This window comes from Paramisgurnus dabryanus, chromosome 1 (assembly GCF_030506205.2).
Source record: "Paramisgurnus dabryanus chromosome 1, PD_genome_1.1, whole genome shotgun sequence".
NCBI lineage: Eukaryota > Metazoa > Chordata > Actinopteri > Cypriniformes > Cobitidae > Paramisgurnus > Paramisgurnus dabryanus.
The window spans coordinates 7,196,913-7,217,328 of NC_133337.1; the positions used below are offsets into that span (position 1 = coordinate 7,196,913).

At 37.3% G+C, this 20,416-nt stretch overlaps 1 long non-coding RNA gene across 1 annotated transcript; it reads left to right on the forward strand.

Annotated features, from left to right (window-relative positions):
* The first annotated feature begins 15,030 nt into the window (after positions 1-15,030).
* Positions 15,031-18,386, forward strand: LOC135747135 (uncharacterized). The gene is made up of 4 exons (XR_010531690.2): positions 15,031-15,543; positions 16,050-16,114; positions 16,239-16,338; positions 17,938-18,386. It is a non-coding gene; the product is annotated as an uncharacterized lncRNA (long non-coding RNA).
* Positions 18,387-20,416: the final 2,030 nt, after the last annotated feature.

Sequence of the window (20,416 nt, forward strand, 5' to 3'; positions counted from 1 at the left end):
AATATAAGAAATAAAGATGCTGGGTGTGTGGAACAGCTATTTAATTCTCACAGCCGATAAGCCTGATCATTACGCAGCCTCCAAAGGAGGAGGCTCTGAACAATCAGTAGTTAAAATTCATCTATGATACCACAACAGTCACTGGTGACTGCTTCTTTAATCTGTAAACTGTTTTTTTTACCAAATTGCTCCTCCGAATCACAACCTGTAAGTATGATTACAGTTTTTCTGAATTGCTAAAACACATTTTTTGAAACCATCACTCATTTTCTCAAAACCGTAAACACAAATCCCAATTTTAAACAAAATTCACAAAACCCCTGACTCTTCTAGCAAAATCAAACAATTGCTTCAAAACCATTTCACTTGTACTCAAAATCAAACTAAGCTTTCAAATCATACACACATAAGTCTATCATATAAAACACTACAAGCATCCATTATACACTACCTTAAAAAATGGAAAACACAACATCCAGGAGATCTGCTTACAGAAAAATACATGTTTACTGTACATAACAACACAATTGACAAATACTGTTAAAAATCTCTATTACTGTAATCACAAGTTTAGTTCAGTGAATATAGTGAATACTTTACTGTAAGTACTGCAAGTAATAGTAAGTTTTCAATATTACTGTAAGCAGCACTTGTATTTTGTAAAAAGTCAGCAATCCAACTGCTAATTTTGCCAATTGCATTGTCTCTGGTGTCCTTTTCTTCCTCATACTCTTCATCTGCCTCTCAGACTGTTTCCAATTCACACAATTGGTAAAAAATACCATTAGATAAAAGTGTGTAGAATTTTGAGTTGTTGTGTTTACTCGATGATAACGGTGTTTTAGTTGTGTTCAACTTCTGCCTGCATGTGTTTAGTATTTATAAAACAAGTGCATTTCAGTGTGAAATGTCTGTTTTAATGACAAGTTTGTGTTTAGAATTTTGCAAAAAGAGTGCATGCTTTAACAAATGGGTTTAGGCCACTATGAATTTGGTTCAGAGATTGGGGGTTAGTGTTTTAGCAATTCAAAAAAACTGTAATAATGGTTGCTTTTAGGTTCTGTTGAGTTGCTTTGTAAGTTGTGCTGTGTGGACTCACGCTAACTGGCTAACTCAGTCTCAAGCTAACCCTTACGAAAATTAACCATGGTTTTACAACAGTTAAAACCAGAAAACCATGGTAACCACAAAATAACCATGGTTTTGACAAACATGGTTTTCAAACCCATAGTTAAACCATGGTTAGCCTAGTAAAAACATGGTTTTCCTGATAGTAATCAATACACCAAAAAACCATGGTTACTACACTTTTACCACAATAAAACCATGATTACTTTTCGTAAGGGAAGTGGCTAACTCACATTGTCTACAAATCTGTTGACTGATATAAAAGATCTGTCTTTCTTTTTTCTATTTTGAGTCATGATGGAGCAATACGTTGGTTCACAACTTGCAGTGCTTTATCGGTACCCTGTCCGTTTGGCTAACACATGTAACGCTATTGTTTGAGTTTTTACTACCAAGCTGTGGGTTCGCTAATATATCAGTGTAGAACAGTATCATTATTATAAAAAAATATGCAGTCCCTTTCCAATGTAAACACAGAGTAATGTGCAACCGGACCAATCAGAGCAGAGTAGCGTCATGCAAAGGAGGGGTTTGACAAGGTGATTCCTTGCTTAATAAAGTAAAGAATAAAGAAAGCAAGTGTCACAGTCTTGTTCTGTTTTTCATGGGCTTTAAGTTTGTATTTTGAGTTCCTGTTCCCTGTCTCATGCTTGTAGTAATTTTGTAGTTCTTTTTTATTGGTTCCTGGTTTATTATGTCCCCAGGTGTGTGTGTTTTGGAACAGGGACAGTGTGTGTCAAGTCAGGGACAGAAAGGCCAGAATCATGCATCAGCGCAGAATCATGCGTCAGTGCAGAATCAGGAGGCAGGCAGTAGCACAGGATCAGGAGGCAGCACAGAGTCAGAAGGCGGCACAGAGTCAGGACGCAGCTTACTCCTTTCCTCTTCCCCAACTAACATTCGGTCTCCTCTGCCACTGCGCAAACACAAGGACAACAAAAAGGCTTACAAAATATCTTTGTTTCTGACTCCACTCCCATGGAAGAAGGAACTTAAAGGAATCAAGTATAATCTATGTGAATGTAACAATTTATATGTACAAATTATTTAACCATTATGTATTTGTGTTGTCCCATGAATATATTCACCCATTTTACAAACTTGTATTTGAGCTATTTTATGCATATATCAGCTGTGTAGTCTAAGCATGTGAATAATGATCTTTTAGTCTTGAGATAATGAGGTATTGAAGCCCCACCAGAACATCCTGTTTGAAACCAGAACCCATGAGATCAAAGTAATGATCATAAGATGCACCAGAAGAATATCCTGATTGAATTAATGGGACACCAGGCAACCTTTTTGTGTTAATTAATCATCTTCGTAAGTATATGGTTAAATGAATCATTACAGGGCGAATGAAGACTCTCTCGCCCACCCCTACTGAAGAATATCCCACTTGCAAGTCCTGTGTATTCTGTCTCGCAAAGTCTCAGTTATTGTGAGAAGCAGGATCAGTTTACGGCAAGCATCCCCAGCACAGGGGCAGGCTAATGAAACCCGGCTAGCAATTGTTGCAAACGTGTGTATAATGGCAGAGCCAAGGAAGAAGCAGTTTTGAAATAGCTGGTTCCTCTGCTCAGCTGGGTTGACAGCTGATAAGCTGGGTTGCTCGTGGTGAGGGACAACAGTTCGTTTTTTCGTTTGTGTTTGAAAGCATATACCAGACACTAGGGGGAGCTTCGTAGAGAAAAAACACTCAGGCTGCGTCCAAAACTGCGTACCACCATACTATAGTAGGCAAAAAGCAGTAGGCGAATGAGTAGTATGTCTGAATCCTCAGTATTCAAAAAATGACTAGGCCAGAAATCCCCGGATGCCCTACTGATTCCGCTCAGATTCTGAAGCAAGCATCGGATAGACTTATCTATCCCAGCTTTCCCAGGATGCCACGGGATGGCAAAGCAATCGACATATTGACCGGACTCCAGCCAACCGGGTGATTTCGATACAGCTGTTCCTCAGCACCCTGACTTCATGCACTGACCCAGAATCTCCCACTGATTCATGAAAATAAAGCTGCAGAATTGCCACAGCTGTATAGAGATGGCAGTAAATATGTGATAGTTTGTCAGGAAAATACATTTGAATAAAGTTTTGTTTAATATGGCGTTTACTTCTATATGGTTTCATTTGTAGTGATCGAGGTGGTGAACCGGTTCACAGAACAAAAACGAAAACCAGAAACTTTTGATGTTTTGCAAGGAACAAAAACGAGACCAGAAACTTTTAAAAAATATATGTTCCGGAACAGAATCGTTTATTTAAAATAATGGTTACCGCTTATTTTTTTCTTTCTTTGACAAGATTTCGGTCTAATATGAATCGGTGAAGTTCACTTCCGGTTGTCGTTGACTCATCAGAGAAATGAGAAGCTTGCCACCAGCAAGTAGCCTACTTAAGCCCAAGTCTCTAACATGAACTCGACCAAGGCTACTACGTCATAGGTCATATGGTAACGTCAACATGTCGGATGATGTCCATACTTACGTGAATGAACGTACTGTTTTAGCGCTCATTAGGTAGGTACTTATTGAAATTAAGTACCTACTCAGTAAGTATGCGGTTTCGGACACAGTCTCAGACTTGCCTGGTGTCCCTTTAAGGGGGTTACAGCTGCAATCCACAACACAGCTGCAGCCGTAAAAATGGATAGAGCCACAGGTAACTATTTGCATCTGCAACATACTGCTGTTAAAGTAATACATTATAGAAATTAATATATACTATACAGTATATATATGATTAAGTGAAAACTCTGAGTATGTTAACCCTGAAATAAGGGAAACTCTGAATTTTCTGTTTCAAAATGGGAAGTAGGTTAAACGCGAGACAGCAGGTTGGTCAAGCCTGTTTCAGAAGGAGAGGTAACTTATACTCAGAGTCTGTTTTCGGAGTAACTTACTCTGTGAACCTATCCTGGTTGGGAGCAGGTTTTATCCTGTAAACCCAGAGTTTCTTGTGGTCTCTTCCCCTTTTAAGGAGTAGCAGTGTTTTGTCTTTTTAGTTGCTTTATTACATTCATTTATTGCGTACATTTATATTACATATACTGTCAAATATTTTTTAGTTATATTTATATCAAATTGCCAGTGCAAATCATTTTACCTTGGTGTTTTATATATTTTATAAATTACACTTAAATTTAAACAAAACAAAAATTAGACAGTATATTGAAATGACTAGTAAAGCCAATTTGATATACTTAGGTGCAGAGACCGTCTGGGAAGTGACCTTAAATCTCATGTGCTTTTATAGAGGATCCTGTTGATGATGCTGTTGCATTCATTTGAAGGAAGTAACATTTATGTCGGGAGAGGATTTTAAGACCCCAAGGTTTTTTTGTGATATTCACATGCATTTATGTGAGTGGTATTATTTTTCTTTGTAGTCATTTTAGATATATAAATGTCAGGTTTAAAGTAGTTATGAACCTTAACAAAAAATAAGACACACTCAGGCCAAGAATGGGGTGTATAATATGCTGCAGGGAGAACCCAGATTGAGATGTCTCATTAGGATACACTCAGCCTGTCTCTCTTAGCTTCGGATTTCGTCAATCCGGAGATCACAAGCCCAGGAGACCTAATGCCGGCCTGGCAAGGAATAATGTTGGGAAAAATGTATTTCTTTTTACATTTTTTAATATATTATATTACCATTTATGAATGTATAATCCTTGGCTTAGAATCTTATTAATCTCAGTAGCTACACAAGAAACTACCAAGGTGAGAGAGTGAACAGAATGTTCATTTCTTATCATACAACCTTTAGATACAGCATCAACTTACTATCTTAGTGTAGTAGAAGGCAGTTTATCTTATTCATCTTCTAGACCAAGCAAAATGTGTGATGTTGATAATTGTGAAAGACTGTGTGGTTCGACCTTCGGAATGAACCGAATAAACCAGTGATTACAACCTAAATAAATACAGCTCACGGAAAGGAACAGATTGAGAGACAGGCTGAGTGCATCCTAATGAGACATCTCCATCTGGGTTCTCCCTGCAGCATATTATACACCCCATTCGTGGCCTGAGTGTGTCTTATTTTTGTTAAGGTTCATAACTACTTTAAAGCTGACATTTTGGTTCTTCGAGCCGGATCGTGGCCTGAGTGTGTCTTATTTTTGTTAAGGTTCATAATTACTTTAAACCTAACAATAAATATCCTTAAGTGACTAATATCAGCCTTTGTGACTGTGCTCTTACAGGTACAACTGAACAGTTGCCTTTAAATTTCTTATGAATCCACTCATCAGAGCCGCTGGTCTAGTGGGTAGTGCTGTGCGCAATGGGCAGGGCAGACAAACTGTCAGCTACCTGAGTTTAAGTACCGGCTTGATTTTAGTTTTATTCATGACAAACATTTGTAAAGTTTGTAGCCTTTTATGGCAAAGTCTTAGGCCTAATTTTGTTTAAGCTGAGATGCTGTCATATTCTTTTTGTCCATGGGATTGCATCTGCATGAAAATTAATATAAGGTGTAATAATATACAGTCCTCCTCAGTTTATTTACTTCTGATATTTAAACCGTGATGAAAAATAAATGTATGCATTTTAGGGATGTGCATCGATGCATCACGTTCCCATTGAAAAGAGCTGTCTAAAAATCGATTCTGAATCGTAAGGCTCCGATTCAGTGTTTCATGCACAGCTCTTGCATGTACTAGGGCTCCGTGATCAGTAGGAAGTCCTTATCAATCTAAATTCACTACGAGTTCGACTCGTTTATAATGAGTATTTAAGAAAGCAACACTCGTCAAACACAATCATTCAAAATATTCTCTATTATCATGAAAATACCTGAAACAATCTGAAGAACAGCGATAGAAATATTCCTGTAGACATTTCCTGGAATAGTGTTTGTAATGATACTTCTTCTGTGGCACAAATGGAGTTTCTGCACAAAAGCGCCCCCTGGCCTTTGAATGTGGTGGCTTTTCGCCGTAATTCATTCAAATTCATTCATTGAGAAAACGCGCATTTACTAGAGTTGCAATTTCCAACAACAACTCTTTTCTTTAAAATATATGCTTGTAGTTGCTGTACACTTGCAGAAACACTTAGTTTTTGTAAAAGGGATTTAGACCTCTTTTTACGTGCTGTTGCAATGGTGAATTGTAATATCGGAGCTCCATTGATGATGGCTTTTCATAGTGGTTGTGCACGCTCTTAAAGCAACACTATGTAGTTTCCATTTAAAAATGACTTACAGCTCCCCCATGTGGTTGAAAAGCGCAACAGTGCCTGGTATCAGACACTCTTCTGCAGGCAGGGGGAGGGGCGGGGCTGTGTTTCCTACCCTCCACCGCCACTTTCAGAGTGTGCTTGTAGCAGCTAGGAGGCTGCTCAGGTTGCAGCAACAGTACAATTTGTCCAGTTAAAAGTTGTTCTATCACTGAAATAATTTTAGAGACATTATTTAAAGGTAAAAAAAATACATAGTGTTGCTTTAACGACGTCATGTTCTGGGCGGTAACCCGGATGCGCGGCCATTGTGGAGTTACTCGGTGTAAAGAACTGAACGGAGTACAATGGAGTTTTGTGCGCTTTGGATACTTTAAGTGAATGTAGACATGTCTAAACAACAGAAAACGCGTCCAAGATGCAAAGGCATATAGGGAAGGACTTGGACCATAAGAAAAGGCACGATATTTCGAGATATTACAATATATAGGCAGTGCAGATCCCTACGAGTTAGCTACCTCTTCTTGGATTCGTGACGACCCGCCGATTCTTCCTTCAGTTGCATATCCCAATATAGTCAACTACCTGGTTTTCATGCCGAGCCCATATGTTAATGTCAGCTTTTTTTATATAGCAAATTTAAAATAGCCAGTGTCCTACCAAAGCGCTTTACAATAAAAAAGCAAACAGTAAAACAATAAAATAAAAATTGTTTTTATCATTTACTATTAAAAATATTATTATCATTACAATAGAAAATTTGTTATGAGCAATTAAGCACACTGGCATTAAGGCATTGCAGCGCAAATTTTAGTTGTGTTTAAGTACATTTTGTGCATACACTAAAAGTACACTTTTAAAAGTACATATTAAAATACTCTTTAAATAAAGCACAACAAGTTGAAGCATACTTGTTTTATACTTTATGTACTTCAATCATATTTCTAATGCAAAACTACCATTTTCCTGAGCTTTACCAACCACAAGCACCTCCTCTGATAATTTCTTGCATTCCTTTTCCTTGTTTTTAATAACTTTTCAAAGTCGATAATAGTCCAAATGTTTTTCTCGATCTGTCCTATTGGTACAACCTCAAACACGGCAATAATTAACCATTTTCCTTGACGACGTTCGGGATATACTTCAGTGCCTGGTGCTCTTTTGTGATGCGGAGTGCCTCCAATATGGCGACTACCGCTCTGATGACGCGTCGTGAAAACCCTCTATTGAACTGTAAGGAGCCACCCATTGGCCCAACGACGGAATCCAGTGGCGTGGGTGAAAGGATCTCGTGTTCTTTCGTGTCTTGGCGCTTCTAAAAGATTAATTCCATATCAGGATTAAATTCATTTCTTTGACCTCTGTGTTTAAATTATAATCTGACTCCAATTTAATATACTAAGAATTTAGTGCATTATTCCAATTATCTGTTGATCATAATTTAGATATTTAATTATTTATAAATTCCCATAGTCTTAGTTATTCGTTCATTAGGGACCCGATATCGCACAGGATATACGCCGGCCGTTGCGTATATCTCACGGACACAACATTGTCAGTCTGATCTTAGTCAGAGGTTGCCGGGTAAACTAATACTTTTACGTCAGTCCGCCCATGCTTGCTCCGATCATAAAAATAGGTACTTTAGTCGCGATCATGCAACTTGCTAAGTTAGGTGATAGACATAAATCTGGGTCTTGATGAATGTGCCCCATGCTCCATTCGACCATCAAAACCCTAGTGTGATCATATCCTGACAGAATAATCTTGCGGTAATACCAGACTCCTTTTAATCTACTGGAAATAATAATTTCTGAAGAATTTAGATGAATCAAATGTTACAATTTATTATACCAGGCAGGTTCCAGCTTGAAACATCAAATAAAGAATATCATACAGAATATGATTCAATTCCAATTAATTAAATGATCAACAGTTGCAAAAGTTACAAAGTCATACCTGGCAATAGACACTCTGGCTACAGAGTACTTCCATCGTGGATATAATACACCCAAAAGGGTGTAAGAAGATTCTTGTTAAAGATTTCTTCTATGATGTTTTAAAGGGGTCATATTATAGGGCTAAAAAGCACATTACTGTGTGTATTTGGTGTAATAAAATGTGTTTGTGTGGTTTATGGTTAAAAAAAACATTATTTTCCACATACCATAAATTTTTTTAGCACCTCTAAGTCCCGCCCATCTGAAACAGGTCATTTGGTACAAAGCTCATCGTTGTAAGAAAGCGCGGTGTCCACAGGTGTGAACTGATTGGCCAGCTATCCAAGTGCGTAGTGATTGGCCGAATACCTCAGTAACGTAATCGGAAATATGACGCTCCTTGCCAAGTTTTGGAAGATGAGCTCCCAAAACAATAGTGAAAGCCACGAGATACTATCGTATTTACTACTACCTTATCAACACGAGCCTGAATCGGACCAAGAAAACACGGATGGCTAAGCTAATCGATCAACTTTACCAGCGCGATGTGAGCAGAACTTAGTAGATGGTAAGGTAAGGATACTAAAACATAAACCATGTTTGCATTTGTGAACGTAGAAACAACAAACAAGCACTCATCTGCACTTCTCAAATCTCGCGTTTGGATCATCATTAGGAAATGCATTAAAACACAGGCACGTCTCTGGTCAAAACTCGTCTTTGAATCGTCAGTGAGGAAATGTATTAAATATGAAAACATTGCCTACTTAAAGGATGTCAGTGTAGTTGCAAAGTTACAATTGCTCCACTTTTTAGACAAAGCCTTTGTGTACATCCAGCGGTTGTACTCCGCGATGTTTAGAAAATAATCCTCCTTAAAATGTGCAGCACACAATCGAACATTTGAGCTGTACTGTTCTGAAACAGTGTTGTAAATAAAACCTAACCACTGGTTTCTTAATGTTTACTCTGTTGGAATGCCAACCAAAGTAGTTTTGCAATGAAACACAGCGTCTGCTCGACATGGCGGAAACAACAATACTACAGCGTGATTGAAAGTTACACCCTCTATCTTTGCATATATACGAGGGCGGTGTTATGAAAATGTTCAAACCAGTATGACGTCTAACTGCATGGGCGTGTTAAACGAGCCGTTTTAGGTGGGCGTGGATGAGGCTTCACGTTTAAAAAGAATATCTCTTTGGATTTGAAACTTTAATTTTTGCAACTTTACAGATCTTTTATGTGCACAGACATCATTTAACACTCTAAAAACAAAGGAAAACATGCAATCTGACAATTTGACCCCTTTAATACACACAGTGTGTGGGAGCTTCTGGTTATAGAATGCCTCCACGAGTATTTTGCTGACATCATAAAACTACAAAAATTCACTTTGACCTGTACCAATTGACCCTAAAAGACACCTGGTCAAGATCCAGTTTGACCTGTTCCAATTGACCCTAAAGGACACTTGGTCAAAATCCAGTTTGACCTGTTCCAAGTGACCTGGTCAAACTAACCAGAAGTATCAAGGCAAAACCCCACCTCTAAAAGAAATGCATCTTCTATCTTAAGTTCTAAAACCTTGATCCATCTTATCTTAGATTTATAGAAATGAGACCTTTTTACTCATCGCACCATGAATTTTAAAATAACCACACATGAATATAAAATTGCAATCTCAGAACAACATATATGCATAATATCATATATATTCAGCAGATACCCAATCATGTGAGCCTGAAAGCTAACAGTGCAAAAGCCTTTGTGATGAAAAAGATTAGGAGCACAAAGAGTTTCATGTCTGTAACCAGTTCAACCTGAGGGTCAAATTTCAAAACACCACCTGAGATTTAATTGTTTTACAGTGTCTCTTCAAGAATAAACCTAAAGTTTATTGTATACCAACCCTACTACAAATTAACTCAGGTCAGCTGTTCTGTAACCAAAACTTTTTACTGCAAAAGACGGAAATATTGCGCAACCATCTATATGGGATGTTGTATAGTGCCATATTTTGAATGGAGCTATTGGTGCAATAATCAGTACTTCTGTCTTACTGGTGTTAAGGAGAAGGAATTTGTTTGCCATCCACTTTCTGATATTGTTGACACAGTCTTTTAGCCTAGAAAACTGATGGGTTTCTCCAGGTTTTGAGGTAATTGTCAGCATAATATTGAAAATTACACAATGCTTTACACAAATGGTGTAAAACGTAAATTTATATAAACTGTAATAAATAATTGTTGCAGGTTGAGGAGCAAAGAAATAATAAAAAGAATGTATGTCATCACTGATATAAATGTTTATGAATGCTTAAATGTCAACAAGAGTGTATTAAAGAAGGAGTCAGATGTTGGAGGTTAGATGTTAATAGGGTATATGTGTTTTAAGCATATCTCACTTTGTTGGCTGAGCAAAGTACTTTTTGTTTGGCACCTGAAACCCATTTGTCTTGAAGTTTTTCTATTGATGTCTATTTAGTTGAGTTTGTCAACGTTGTCTTCCTTTTGCATTATCTTTTTTTCTTTCTTTTCCTCTTTGTCTTTTTTCTTCTGCAAAAATCACTTAAAGAGCACTATCTGATTGACGATTTCTCATTTCCTTTGGTGTATTAATACAAGATCACCATTAGCAAAGGTACAAATCTGAAAGTAAACGATGACGCGAGTTATCGTTTGCAGCATAAATCTCTTTTCTTGGACTACAACAAACACACGAAATGTAGGCAACAGTTTACTTCCTCTGCCTGTTGTTGTAGACACGACGGTCATTATCATAATTCTGCCCTTCTCTGACTCACAGCCTGCAAGTAGTTGATGTTTTCATATTTAAAGAATTTACTACTGACTAAACATGACCCAAACACGAGTTTAGAGCAGTGCAGAGTAGCGCTTGTTGTTTGTCGTTTCTACAACCACAAATGCAGACATGGTTTTATGTTTTAGTATCCTTACCTTTCCAATCTGTTACACTCAACTTAACCAACGTGGCTTGATCAAACCGATCAGCTTGGTCATCTGCATTTTCTTGGTCAGATCAGATCCCTATTAATAACGTAGTAAATACGATATTAGGGACTTTAAGCAACAGCTGGGAATGGAACGGAATGGCCAAGAATGTAAAATTCACTAAGCAACCATAAACAGGACAGCGCAACGCAGCATTAATTAATTTATTAAGAGACAAAAAAATGTAACTTAAAAAATGCAGAGAAGGTTTGCTTTTGGCATTATATGACAATCTTATGTCATAAGACGAGTTTTTACTATTGTGTGATGTAAATAAGTCCAAAAACCTAGATTTAAGCAATACTTGAAAACGTTGAATACTTAAAAATAGTTAGAATTAGCTTAAATTTAAAACATTTTAACACATATTATATAAAAGACTTGTGGTACAATCATAAACTGATGCAATTATATGCCATAAAACATAACATTTATTTACATAATCTCTCACGTTGTAGCGACTACGGCAAATCAGCTGTTCTCCCGTAGTAAACGGTTACAGTAGAACATTCGCGCATGCGCAATACAACGCTAGAGACTCGTTGCCATTCCGCCAGAGGCTGTTGCTTACATAGATATGTATATAAAGGCTAGATGGCTCGTCCGCGCTGATGGCCAATTGAGTGGAACGTCCGCATTTTGGCGGCCATCTTAGGACAGGGCACTCGCTCACTCGTAGCATTGAGTTTTAATGATGCAGGTACTTTTAAATGACCATAACTTGCTTAATTTTTTACCGATTTTCAAACGGATTGGTTTGTTATAAACGTCAAGATGTACCTATGACACTGAATACGTATACTAAAAATAAAAAAAAATTCATGAAACATGTTAAAGCATCCAGAATTATAGCCACGTTAATAACGTTTGTAAAAAACCAAACCGTTTGTAAATCCGTCAAGAATTCAGCAAGTTACGAGCATTTTAGTTGGCGTATGTCACTCACCTTCCGTCCACAGCAGCAGGGAGCAGCACTATGGCAGCACTGACCTAAGATGGCCGCCAAGTGACGACACAGCTGACTCCGCCTTGAGCCATTTAGCCTTTATATACATATCTATGGTTGCTTAAGCCGAAGGTGACGTCACGTGCATAATTAATTCATTTTTTCGAAGCGTTCGAAACACCACGCACGCTGGTGACACCTGCTGGTCAAAATAGTGTAAAAAACGATCTATCCACACATGTTACAGTTTTTTTTACAAAATAAAAGCAAAATTTTTATTAAAATATATTAAAAAAATTATTTAACTTAATTAAGACATAATTAAAGGTGTATGTGTTTTTAGTTTTATTTAGGGCAAACAAATCATTAAAACTATCTCCTTTTTTAATTATGCAAATTTTTGTCATTAAACTGTCTATAATCAAAAAGTAGGCAAAATTGTAGTGTTATTAATCAGAAGGGTTTTATGAACTTGCATAATAAAAGTGACCCGAATTCCCTAACCATATCAGACACTGGTCTTTTCTTTTACTGGTCTTTTGTGATCAACTCCCCCTAGTGGTGAATCATCGGATTTTCGAAACGTTTCGAAACAGTTATGACGCAATGGAGCCTCGTTTGCTAAAATCACGTGACTTGGGCAGTTTGAATCATGCTCCGAATCAATTGATTCGAAACAAAAGATTCGTAAAAGTTTTGAAGCCTCATGAAGCAGTGCTTCGAAAGTGACCATAGTGTCAGGTGGTATGTTGTGTTCATTGTGTCTTTCAAATATCTATTTCTACATCAATATATAATAAGCAAAACCTATTTTTTATATATAACTTATCTTTAAAGGACCATTATGTTTATCCTTACTTATCATGGTTACAGAATGTGCTTTTTTAGATACTGGTGAGATTTACATAAAAAAAATATTTGCTAAAGTAGACTTGACTTCTGTTCTTCTAGTTGCACAAAAATTCTTTTTTATTTGTTTTTGTTACAAGAATGTGCACCACAGAGTACATGTATACACTAAATATGTATTTAATTTCTTGAATCAACAAGAACCATGCAAGGATGCTTACTTCAGTGTACCTCATCATAGTTCTCATTGCCACCCCATAAATCTTTTTTTATATCCACCCCCTGGAGCACAGGTCGTTGTAGAGTTTATTAATCTAATAATCTTGTGTGCCCTATTATCACAAAGTATTTCATATTATATAGCACAATATTGTTTACAAGAACGTACAATTCCTCATAAATCTAGTGTCTTACATTCAAAATGGACCACATTGGTGTATTCACCTTTATTACAATAAAGCAATAGTATTAAATAGTATTAGTAAAAATAATAGTATATTCATAATTTTAAAACTATTTTTAACCTCGTTTTTCCAGAAGAGCATTGTGTGTAAATGGCACTTTATTACACTTATTTTACTTATCATTGTGTGTGAATGGCACTTTATTACACTTATTTTACTTATCATAAAGTGTTGGGGACGTCAGACAGACAATATAACCTCAAAGTATGTCATCATGAAGTGTGGCTCTTTCAATGAAACTGGTTTATACATTTGGATTGAAAGACAACACATTACAAATTCACATATTTCTAGTACAGCCACAATCTAAAACCCTTTTAGACATGCTGTTTATGAATACATTTAAAATGGTTTTGTAGGGACCGTTTATACCAATGTGTAATACACAAAATTACCACTAGAGGTCTCTGTTCAGTATAGTTTGCTTACAGTTTTTTGGATTGCTTACACACTAAAATTAAAAATTGTACACTATACGCAAAACCTTACACTCAAGACGCAAAACATCAGCCCATATTTGCACAACTATAACACACTGTCAACCTCACACTTGTGGCAAAACTCTAAACACACTTATACATTACACACAAAAATCTATCTTGAAGTCACTTCCTTGCAATACCAAAGCATCGACTGTCAAATGACCGCACCATCCAACCAATTGGTTCAACAGTCATCAGGTTTGCACACCAATCAGGTGTATAAGCACTATAAAAAGCAGCAGGTGAGTTCATTGGTCTTCAAGTACAATGGAAAGAGTCAGAGAAAGAGTAAGACGATGAGGAGAACGAGGAGGACAAGGAGGATGAGAAATGGGAGGAAGAGCCCAGCAAGCAATAGCCGTCATTTCAACGTCTCGTTTCAGGATAGACCCGATATAGCCGGGCTGTGCCTAGCCCACTTCTAGCCCAATTAAACTTTAATTTGGTTACATGTGGTTTTTGACAAAATAATTTGTGAGATGGATGCTATTTTATCATGTAAGCAAAGTTAACAGCGATTAGGTATTTCTTTTCATTTCTTTAAAGTGTTTTATGCATCGTCTGTACGTAGTCATAATTTAGCTCATAAATAGACCGACTACGAATAAACCACGTTTAGCCCAGAAATAACCATGAATTTAATTACATGTTGTTTTGCCAAAATTATTTGTGAGATGTATGATATTTAATAATGTAAACAAAGTTCAAAGCAATTAAGGTATTTTGTTTCATTTCTTTAAAGTGTTTTATGCACCGTCTGTACTTAGCCACTATTTAGCTTACAAATAGACCGACTACGAATAACCCACGTTTAGCCCAGAAATAACCATTAATTTAATTACATGTTGTTTTGCCAAAATGATTTGTGAGATGTATGATATTTAATCATGTTAACAAAGTTCAAAGCGATTAAGGTATTTTGTTTCATTTCTTTAAAGTGTTTTATACACCGTCTGTACTAGCCACTATTTAGCTCACAAATAGACCGACTACGAATAACCCACGTTTAGCCCAGAAATAACCATTATTTTAATTACATGTGGTTTTTGCCAAAATAACTTGTGAGATGTATGGTATGTCATTGTAAGCAAAGTTAACAGCGATTACAAGGTTTGTTTAATTTATTTAAAGTGTTTTATGCACCGTCGTACATATAGCCACTATTTAGCTCATAAATAGACCGACTACGAACAAACCATGTTTAGCCCAAAATAACCTTGAATTTAATAAAATCTTGTTTTTGCCAAAATAACTTGCAAAAATTATGATATTTTATCAGGCATGCAAAGACACCAGTGAAATTAAGATGTTTGGTTTTATTTATCTTATCTGAATATCTGCTGTCACGCATAACATTCATTATTTGACCGTATTTCAAAGATAAACAAAATCCAGTTACAACTCCGAACCGCTAGATGGCAGAGTACACAAACACGAGGCCAAATCTCACGAGAAAGATTTCCGCTGTTTGAAAAGCAACAACATCAGCGAGCAGCCACGAGGAAATCATGTACCACACTTGTTTGGTCTTGTAAGTTTTTTTTATTATTTTAATTTACATTAAAATTGATTTACTTTATTTGTTGTTGTAATCGCGACATTCTTGCGGGTAACTTAACAGTATAACGTAGTAAAGTAACCCATGTTTTATAAAACCTAAACAGTAAAACCTGCAATGTAATAAAATAGTGGAGGTAAATGAGTCTATGTAACGTTACACTGAAGATTTACATGAGTGATTTGTAGGCTGCTTTTTAGTAACAGCAGTAACTTAGCTAAGTTATTACTGTGTTGCTTACAGTAATGTAGGCAGAGTTGTGCTTTACAATTATGCATGCAGAGATAGATTGTGGGGGAAAGCTATTTTCCATAATGGATTTAACTTACAGGCCTTCAGTCTGTTGGAAAAAAGAGTTTTATTGTGTTAGTGAGGGAAAACTTGCAGGTCAGTGGGCATTAACCTTTAAGGTTGGTAAACACTTGTACACTGAAGCATACAATACTGTACAATTACTGACATAGGCATGTGCTATTCAGGTGTCAAAGCTCTGCGAAACTGGAGGGAGAAACTTGAGAGACCATGCCGGAAGAATGCTGGACAGGTAAATTCTCTAAACATGCAATATTAATCAGACATTGTGGTGTCAACAGTCTTTCATGTGGTCACAAAAAATCAAAAAATATTTCAGTCTGCAACTGTTAACGACATTGTCTTTTGTATTTTAGAGTTCACTAAAATTCATTAATTTCAAATTTCAACATTAATGGTGGTGGTCCACTGCAGAAGCAAGCATTTGAAAAAAACATCACTTCTCAGTTATTAAAGGTAAGTGTGTTTGTATGTAGTTTTAGGCTGAATGGTGTTTCACAAAATAATACTTTTAATATGACATTAGGTTATGTGAGGAGTAATTGATGACAGTCCGGTACTGCCTTAAAATTTTTTAAATATTAAAAGCCCCAGATTAAATTACTCTTTGCCGATACAACAGTTTACTCATCCACACAATATTGTTTAGATGTTTTATTTTTAGACATTTGACAGGTTTTATGTCAATAAGATTGTATTGTGAATATTTTATGCTTGGCATCTTAAAGGGCAGGGTATTTGATTTTGAAAAATACTAACTTTAGCCTACACGCACCAACCAGAAGCACACTCCTATCTCATTTACCAGTAAGACTGACAAAGTGAATAACATTACCAAAATGACCAACATAAACAACTGTTTTTAATCCTAAATAAATACAGCACGTTTAGAAATTTGAAAAGATAAATATCATTACACTAATTCGTAAACAAACTACATAAGCAACAAGTTTCATTAAAATACAATCTGAATCCATCAAAATAGAATCACACTGCATACCTACCTTTCCAAAAGAAACACTGCAACGACCCTTTCAGACCTGTAGCTGTTTCCATCTTGCAGAAAAGCAGTGAACTTACCAATGTTAATTTGGGTTTTTCCTCTTTGCTCATCCAGATGTTTTTTTTTTGTTGTTTCAAAATGTCTTTCGTTTTGTAGCTCCTGTGTCAATTCAGCAGGAAGGTTTATTTGATTCTCCCTATTTTTACAGAGTGTGAACAGGTTGTGAAGTGGCATGCAAAACAGATTCACAGAAGAGGGGCAAAAATTTAATGCGTCCAATTATGGGCCGGAATGAGATTCTGGCAGTATGATAACCGTAAGCAAAAATACCACGGTGTTGTGGTATTGCCATTGTGACACTAAAATGTGTTATTTTCAAATGTCTGCATATTAAAACATCAACTTTTCAACTGGACACAATACATTTTATTTTTAAGCAACAAACAACGTTTATGCCAGGTAAAAATAAAGCCTTTAAATGATAATATTCTTTCAATTGTAAATGTAAACATGAATTCAATTACATGATTTAATTCACTTTGTGTAAACACAGTTCATACATTGAAAACGGTATCACAGAAAATTTTTGTGTTTTTTTAAAAACCTTGACTCTGAAAATCTCAGTATACCTTCAAACCGGTAACTGGCCCATGCCCACGTCCAATTATTGCATTCGGTCGGGGTTCAATGATTTGTGGAACGTTTTTTGGTCCTACGCCTTTTATAGATGACACAAATATATAAAAATACACATTTAGACAACTTAACATAGTGAGAGCTATCAATATTTGAGGAGACTTTCAACCAGCATAACTAAAAAAAAAAATTCTGGATCAAAATCAGATACCCTGCCTTTAAGCCTCTTTTGCTAGTTCCAAAAATGTCATTAAACACACGCAGAGAAACATGCACTTCTGTTAGTAATGAGAACGGTATGATTACTTTTGCCTGTCAATATTTATATATGACTTTTTCAAAAGAGAATGACTATCACATTTAACATAAAGCAGAAATACTTGTCTCATGCATTCTTTTCATATCATATTTGGCAGATGCTGTGTTGAACAACTTCCCAGCAGCAACAGAACTGGAAGTGAAGGATGCAATGGGGGCATTTCAAACAGGCACCAGGGAGCACGGGGGGGGGGGGGGTATAGAAATTAGTACAATTAATAAGTTGACGTGAACTGAAGATAGTTTGTTAATGTTTAGATGTTATTTCATTTTTGAAATTGTATTTTGTTATATATGCTTTTATTTTGTTACTGTTTTTATTCTTTTTGTTAAAAGTAGTTTTTCTTCATTTTGTCTTATCTGAATTTCTATTGTATTAACAATATTTTTTGTAATAAATTGCATGATTGCATGTTTATGAGAACCTTTTTACTGGATTAAAAATAATTCTTTAGCCATTCTTTTGTTCTTTATTAGACACACACGTGTAGTCGTTTAATAGCCGTCTATTTAACGGCTAGTCTATTCTTGGGCTATGATAGACGTCTACTAGATTTTTGTAGTGTTAAGGGATTTTATAGGACACATGATGTGACGTTGCCCCCTTGTGGTTAGGTGGGGGAAGTGGTAAACCTGGCAGAATAATAAAGTCATGCTTAGAGAGCACACGTTGGATCTGTATCTCTGTCTTTATTTGTTAAGTTAGGGACACTTAACTCTACATGGTGTCAGAAGATTTCAGTTTCTCAAATCGGGTAAACAAGAGATGTCGTTTTGCCGATTTAACTGGAGAGAACTCACGTTAACTTTAGTTAGTAAGTCTGAAGTTTAGCTGGATTGAAAGACTAACGTGAATTGTAGTTAACGCTCGCGGCGGACAAAGAGGAAAGAAAATGGAGCGATTTCAGATTCCACCACCACCCAAGTTTGACTTCACAAAGCCAGAAGAGTGGCCAAAGTGGATTCGAAGGTTTGAGAGATTCCGGATTGCATCGGGTCTGGAACTACAGCCAGATGAAAACCAGGTGAACACTTTAATTTATACTATGGGGGACGAGGCTGAAGATATCGTGACTTCACTTCGTATGACAGAGGAGGAGGCAAACGTGTACAACACTGTTAAAGAGAAGCTAGAGGGACATTTTGTAGTGAGGAGAAATGTTATCTTTGAGCGAGCCAAATTCAACCAGCGACAGCAGGAACAAGGAGAGACTGTAGACAGTTTTATCACTGCACTCCACTGCTTGTCAGAGCACTGCGGCTATGGACAGCTACACAACGAAATGGTCCGTGACAGACTTGTTGTAGGCTTGCGCGATAAAAAGCTGTCGGAGCAACTGCAGCTGGACTCTGAGCTAACGCTGGAGAGAGCGGTGACACGCGCACGGCAGAATGAAAGCATAAAAAAACAACAGGATCTGTTGAAGAGTAACTTTAAGGCAGAGACCACAGACGTGGATAGCATTCAAACAAAATACAAGTTTGACAAAGGCAAAGGAAGACAGCAGAAAATGCAGCCTGGAACATATTATAAAAGCAGTTATCAGACACAGCCAGGTAACCAGACACAATGTATTTGGTGTGGTAGAACGCCAGCACATAGCAAAAATCAGTGCCCAGCTAGAGAAGTAGCATGTAACCGGTGTCAGAAAAAGGGCCACTTTGCAAAAGTGTGCAGGTCAGGGGCTCTCAATGAAGTTAACACAGCAGAGTCAGATGAGGAGGAAATAGCTTTCCTAGGCACAGTCAATTCAGATGGTGAACCCTGGCTAATCAAACTTAAAGTGAATGAGCACACAGCTGTATTTAAAATTGATACAGGGGCAGACGTAACAGTGCTTTCAGAAGACGTATTTCTGAAAGGGCAGTTTCCAGAGCTAGAGAGAGCAAAGAAAGTGCTGCAGGGTCCAGGTCTGACGCCCATCATGGTGAAGGGAAGGTTCACAGCCACGATAAGAACAGACCGTAAAAGCACCACACAGGAAGTGTATGTAGTCCCGGGTCTGAAGTTTAGCCTACTGGGACGTCCAGCTATCCAGGCATTAGGGCTAGTGGCTAGAGTAGACACGGTGGCACTGGATTCTGTCGAAAGAGTCAAGGAGCAGTTCCCCACACTGTTCAAAGGGCTAGGCAAGATGGAGGGTGAATACAAGATAGAGCTTAAAGCAGACGCCAAACCATTCTCCATATCAACCCCACGACGAATCCCGTTGCCTCTCATGTCTAAAGTAAAAAAAGAACTCACACGCATGGAAGAGATGGGGGTGATCTCAAGAGTTGAACAACCCACAGACTGGTGCGCCGGTATGGTCACTGTCCCAAAGCCAGGCAAAGATGAGGTGCGCATCTGCGTGGATCTGACCAAATTGAACGAGTCAGTCAAAAGGGAGAGACATATGCTCCCATCAGTCGAACACACACTTGGACAGCTAGAGGGCGCCAAAGTATTCTCAAAAATCGATGCAAACTCAGGGTTTTGGCAAATTCCCCTCGCCAAGGAGTCCGCTCTTCTCACAACTTTCCTCACTCCCTTCGGGAGGTTTTGTTTTAACCGCCTCTGCTTCGGCATATCCTCAG